Source organism: Tupaia chinensis, unplaced genomic scaffold (genome assembly GCF_000334495.1).
Source record: "Tupaia chinensis unplaced genomic scaffold, TupChi_1.0 Scaffold000288_2, whole genome shotgun sequence".
NCBI classification, from domain to species: Eukaryota; Metazoa; Chordata; class Mammalia; order Scandentia; family Tupaiidae; genus Tupaia; species Tupaia belangeri.
The window spans coordinates 1,736,886-1,742,234 of record NW_006159773.1 but is presented as its reverse complement, the minus strand read 5'-3'; the positions used below and the strand labels follow the sequence as shown (position 1 = coordinate 1,742,234).

At 42.1% G+C, this 5,349-nt stretch overlaps 1 protein-coding gene across 2 annotated transcripts in view; it reads left to right on the top strand.

The window, feature by feature from the left end:
- The first annotated feature begins 460 nt into the window (after positions 1-460).
- Positions 461-5,349, top strand: part of ARMC1 (armadillo repeat containing 1) — a 64,086-nt gene continuing 59,197 nt past the window's right edge. Inside the window, exons 1-2 of one of the 2 annotated variants that reach the window (XM_014588577.2) lie at positions 461-654; positions 1,036-1,145. The gene's annotated coding sequence lies outside the window, so the exon portion shown is untranslated. The remainder of the gene's footprint in view (positions 655-1,035; positions 1,146-5,349) is intronic. The other variant, XM_006150433.3, reaches the window with a different exon arrangement.

Here is a 5,349-nt window from a genome sequence, read left to right as displayed (position 1 = left end):
AGAAATGGACGAAATCCAAGGAACCCCTAATACTATGCCTACGTTTATCGTAAAAACTTTTTAAACATTTAAGGCTTATGAATAAAGACCCGCAGAAGTGAATGGAATAATAAGAACTGCTTTATTAGAACTACATGGGTTGGTAAGGACGATGATGAATCCACTCTGAATTATGGAAAATCCGAAACTATACTCACCACCGCCTGAACGCTGCAAGGCGTAGTAGCCTTTCTCAGCCAGATCACTTTCCTTCGGGTAGGTGCTTTAGACGGAGAGTCGCTAGGTCCAAACCAGTGTTCCTGGGTCCTCATTGGACCCGTCCACAGCACACTTTGAGCATTTTCTTAGATCACCAATGAACGCTTTAGTCTAAGAAGAGCATCGCTGATTGGATATTTTATCCTCGCGTTGAATTGACGATCAGCCAATAGAAGAGCAGAACTGACGGGAGTTCCAGGGTCACTGGGAGAGTCTGCAGAGCTTTTTGCCACCAGCTCCTTCGGTCTTTGGCTCCTTGAGTGAGCCTGGTTGTTTGCAGTCACCGAGACCTGGGCTTCCCAACGGAGGGGGTTGGTCCGCACTTCCTGGGTCCCCGTGCCTCGCGGTGTGGCCCGGATGGTGCGGCAGGCTCTGGCCTTCTAAAGCTCTGGAGCGGTATGTGGGGTCTAGGGGCGGCAGACAAAGCGGTGCAACTGGGCAGGCCGCGCAAAGCGGGCCCTGAACCGAGGCGGAGAATCGACCGGGGAGGAACCGGGGGTACCCCGACTGCCTTGTCAGAATCCTGCAGTGCGCTCCACTGAGCCTCTTTAAAACTCGCTGCGCACTTGTGCCTTGTGAAATTGTTAGCTTTTACTGAACCCCTTATATCAGACTTTTACGAACCTTGGCAAACGTATCATCTCTCTTCAGATCGTTCGCTGTAACTTTCTGTTAGTTTTGTGCAGCTGCATGTCTCCAAAGAGCGGAAGGCCATGGTTAGGTTTGTCATAATTCAAGAGAGACTAGTGTTCACGTCTGTCTTAAAAATTGTTCTAGGAAGGCGTTCGTGTTAGCAAGTCCCTTCGTCATACCTGCCTAGTGTACTGAAGTGTCAGGACTGTGCAGAAGATATCTCAACACCTGGCAGAATTCACAGTATAAGTATTGTCCGTGTCTTGTTGTTGCTGGCATTGTTTTATTGTCTCGCGTTATTTTCGTTGATCCTGATAATGCTCAGGATTGTTACGTGAGGAAACAGGCTCTGAGGAGGTCATCTCACTTCTGAAAGAGTTAAAGTGAGTTGATAGTAAGGGTAGAGACAGACCTGATCTCAATGTTTATTTTATTAAAACTAATCTAATGAAGATTTAAGTTAATACACTCTTAGCATGTGAAAGCTCTGAATTGAATGGTGAGTCTTGCATTAAACAAAAGGAACTCTTCCAGGCATCTGTCAGCCTAATTACAGATATCTTACATGGATCATCTGTCTCCTTGCTTCTAGAAGTTGAGTCTCTGACAAGCAGCATAGGCCTCACCTGAAAGCATGTTGGAAGTGTTAGAATCTCAGAGCCCACCCCACTTACTGAATCAGAATTTGCTTTTTAACAAGATCCTATAGGATCTTGTTAAAATTATCAGAGTGGCCATGAAAGTTTGGGAAGCATTCATTGTGTTATAATGATTTGTTTGCCCAAACTGAACTGAACAGAGTAAATGGAAGTATACAGTATATCTCCCTGTGTTCTAATTAAACTGGAATGTAAAGACAAGGGAAAAGTTTTTCTTAAGTTCATTGTTTGATAGGCACTGCTTTTTAAAAGATTAAATGTTTCTATTGGTAATATCAGCTGAGCACACATAATAAACCTTAGGTAGACATGGATCTTTAAACAGTAATTCAAAACTGCTTTGTAAGGTATTAGGTGTTGGTCTTAGAAAGCAGGCTGAGACAAAGAAGTATTAGCTACCACTCCTGGAAATTAAATAAAATTTGAAGAGCCTTGTTTTTACCTCCATGTAATTTGTTCCCAAACTTAATTCCCATTATAATTTTCCCCTACAGTTTTGCTCCATTGATTCAGAGCTTCCAGTCAATTAATTTGGAAGGGAAGAATAGATTAGCTACAGTTTATGGTTTTTCCCGTTTATTTATTTGGTTATTTGAAAATAAAACTGAAACCTAGTCCCAAATTCACATAATTGCATGTTGCTTAGTAATTAAAGTCTCTTGAAGAGTTTTTTTTTTTCCTTTTTTTTACTTTTTGCTGTAGACTGTGTGTATGTTCACTGAAGAGAGACAAAGGGGGAAAGAGAAATCACCCCGTAGAGGGAATAGCCTGCCACCATTCTTTCTCCATTTGTCTGCTGGGATTTGGGGCAGCCATGCACATGGACCCAGCTTGTTTTTCAAACCGCTGGGTCCTGGCCTTGAACTGCCAAATGGGCTGTGTGGGATCCACCTGCCTTAGCCACCATGCCACCTGGTGGCCCACTTGTAGAGTTTTTATTTAGCTGCTCGTAACTGTGTTAAAAAGACCTGCATTTATAGACCAACGAAGTTTTACTGGCTCTTATTTGCACAAGAGATCAAGTGTGCTTATTAAAATGATAAATTTCAGACTCTGCCTCCAAAGATTTCCTGCTTTGGATTGGGGTAGGTCCTAAGAATTCGCATTTACAGTAGTCCCCATTTATTTTGCTATAGACCATCCAGGTCTACATTTCTTGGCATTAGTGTTTTAGGTAAAAACACACCTAGAAGAAAACTTAATTTCTCTTAGAACTTAAACTCATTGTAGAAGATAGAAGAAGCAAGATTTTATTTATTTTTTAATTCACATTATGGTTTATTGGCTGCTGTAGAAGTGCTCATATCAGTGTATTTAAACTATTTTATTTAAAGCTATTTTGAGATGTAAGAAGTAGGGAATAGAAAAAATAGAATAGAATAAGTCCTGACATACTAATTTTTTTTTTTTTGTAGAGGTTTTTGCTATAGGGTACATGCGCTCGCCAGACAGACAGAGACAGAGAGATAGAAAGCGAGAAATCACCCCCCCCAGGGGGGATGGCCAAGCTGCAATCCCTTCTCATGCATGCACACTCGCCCAGTGTGAGTTTAAGCCACCAGGTCCGGGACTCGAACTGCAGTTGACTACGTGGGAGTCCAGCGACATAGCTATTATGCTAACTGCTGGTCCCCCGACATACTAATTTAAAAGTATTTTTCTCTCTTATGAAGGCAGACACTTCTGTCATACAACTTGAGTAAAAATGATAGACTTAACAGAAAAACACAGTGTTTCTGATACATGACTTGAGCTTAAAATTCTAACTTGTTTATCTGTTTTTATTCTCTTAACTGTCCTATAGCCAACTCTTACAACATTAAATTTGTCAATTGTGCTACCCACAGACATAATGATCATTTAACAGGATTCAGACTATGGTGCTTAGAGAATAACTTGATGTCATAAGGAATATTAAAAGAAGAGGGCCATTTCAAGGTATTGTGGTTAGGATGACTGGGTCTCACAAGGTCAACTGTGTAGTCCAAGTTCCACACCCAGTGACGAAAAGCGTGCTGGGCATGTGTGCGTGCATGCTCAAGGTTCTGAGAGGAGAGATGAAGGGGAAGGGATTGTGGCCTTCTCCCCTTGGGAGTGCTTTCTCTCTCTCTCTCTCTCTGTCTCCAGTGAGTGCATGTACCTTTTAGAAAAAAAAAAAAAAGATTAAAATAAGAAACCAAAACATCTTTCTAATCTAAGGGCAAAGCTTAGCTTCCACTTGCTTCTCTGACCTTAATCTAAGTACCATGGGAAATGATGTCCCCTGGTGTTGCTTATCTTTTCCTAAGGTATTCCTCATTTGAGCCCTTTTCTTAGTGTGTTTTAAAGATTAGAAATTTATGTTGTTTGATTTCTAATTTTTTAAAGTATTTAATTTTATTAATTATTGTTATTACTGAATTTGATGAGAGAGAAAAAGTGAAAAAACAAACCATCAGGTTCGATACCTGACCTGTGGTCAGCCATGTTGGAATCCAGTGCTTAACCTGCATGCCACCTGCCAGCCCTGTATTTTTAATATATATATTTTTTCATGCTAGAGGGTACATGTGCATGTCATAGAGAAAGAAAGCTCCCCACAAGCAGGCCTGGTCATGCCACAATCTCCTTCCCTCCATTTTTCCTTCCATTCAGGATCCTGGGCATTTGTGTGGGTGCCCTGCATATTTTTCAAGCTTCAGACCTGGTATTCAAACCCTTCCACACTGTGTTTAGCCTGCTGTGTGTGTGTGTTTTTGTTTTTGTTTTTGTTTTCCCTTTATAAGAAAACAAGACACACAGGCAGATAGGTATTTTTTTTTTACAAGATCTCATTGTGTGGTGATCTTCCTTGTCCTAGCAACTCGGTTAGGATTACAGGCACACACCTAACCTGTTCAAGATGGCCCAGAAACCAAACAGACCTCTCGTGTGGCTTACTCCCTCCTAAGCAGTGGTGCTACCTGTGTACAACCATAGTTGGTTAGAAGGTTTTTTTTGGAGAGGTTTTTGCTATAGGGCGCCAGACAGACAGAGAGAGACATGGAGACAGAAAGCGAGAAATCACCCCCCAGGGGGGATGGTCACGCCACAGTCCCTTCTCCATTCTCCTCTAGGGATCTTGGGCACGCACACACACGCGCCCGGCGTGAGTTCTAAGCCACCGGGTCCGGGACGCGAACCGTGGTCGACTACGTGGGAGTCCAGCGACATAGCCATTACACTAACTGCTGGTTCCCTTGGTTAGAAGTTTTAACTATTTTGACTTTTTATTTCAAACAAACTGGAAGGCATTATCTTTTTTTAGAGTCATTCCCATTGAATAGACTTTCTAAGACTCCTTAGATTATAGGTCATATGCAAGCACCAGGTGTGCTCAGGGAGGTCCACGGATGGCTCCTTGACTACTTCGTTAAGAGTGGAATTCTTTTGGGATCAGCAGTTGGTGTAATGGCTATGTCGCTGGACTACCATTGTAGTCGACTGTGGTTCAAGTCCTGAACTGGTAGCTTAAACTCATGCCAGGCGCATGTGCGTGTGCCCAAGATCCTGAGAGGAGAATGGAGGAGAAGGGGTTGCAGTGTGGCCATTCCCAATTTCTCACTTTCTGTCTCTCTTTGTCTTTCTGGCGAGCACATGTGCCCTATAGCAAAAACCTCTACAAAAAAAAAAAGTGGAATTCTCCAGTTGCAAGGCCATTGTATGCACAAGAGCTTTACCCAGAATATTTATGTTTTCCTCATCGAGTTTATTTTATTTTTAAACTTTTTATTGTAAATTGACAATTTATAAGTGTCCGTGTATGCGTCTTTTTCGTTGT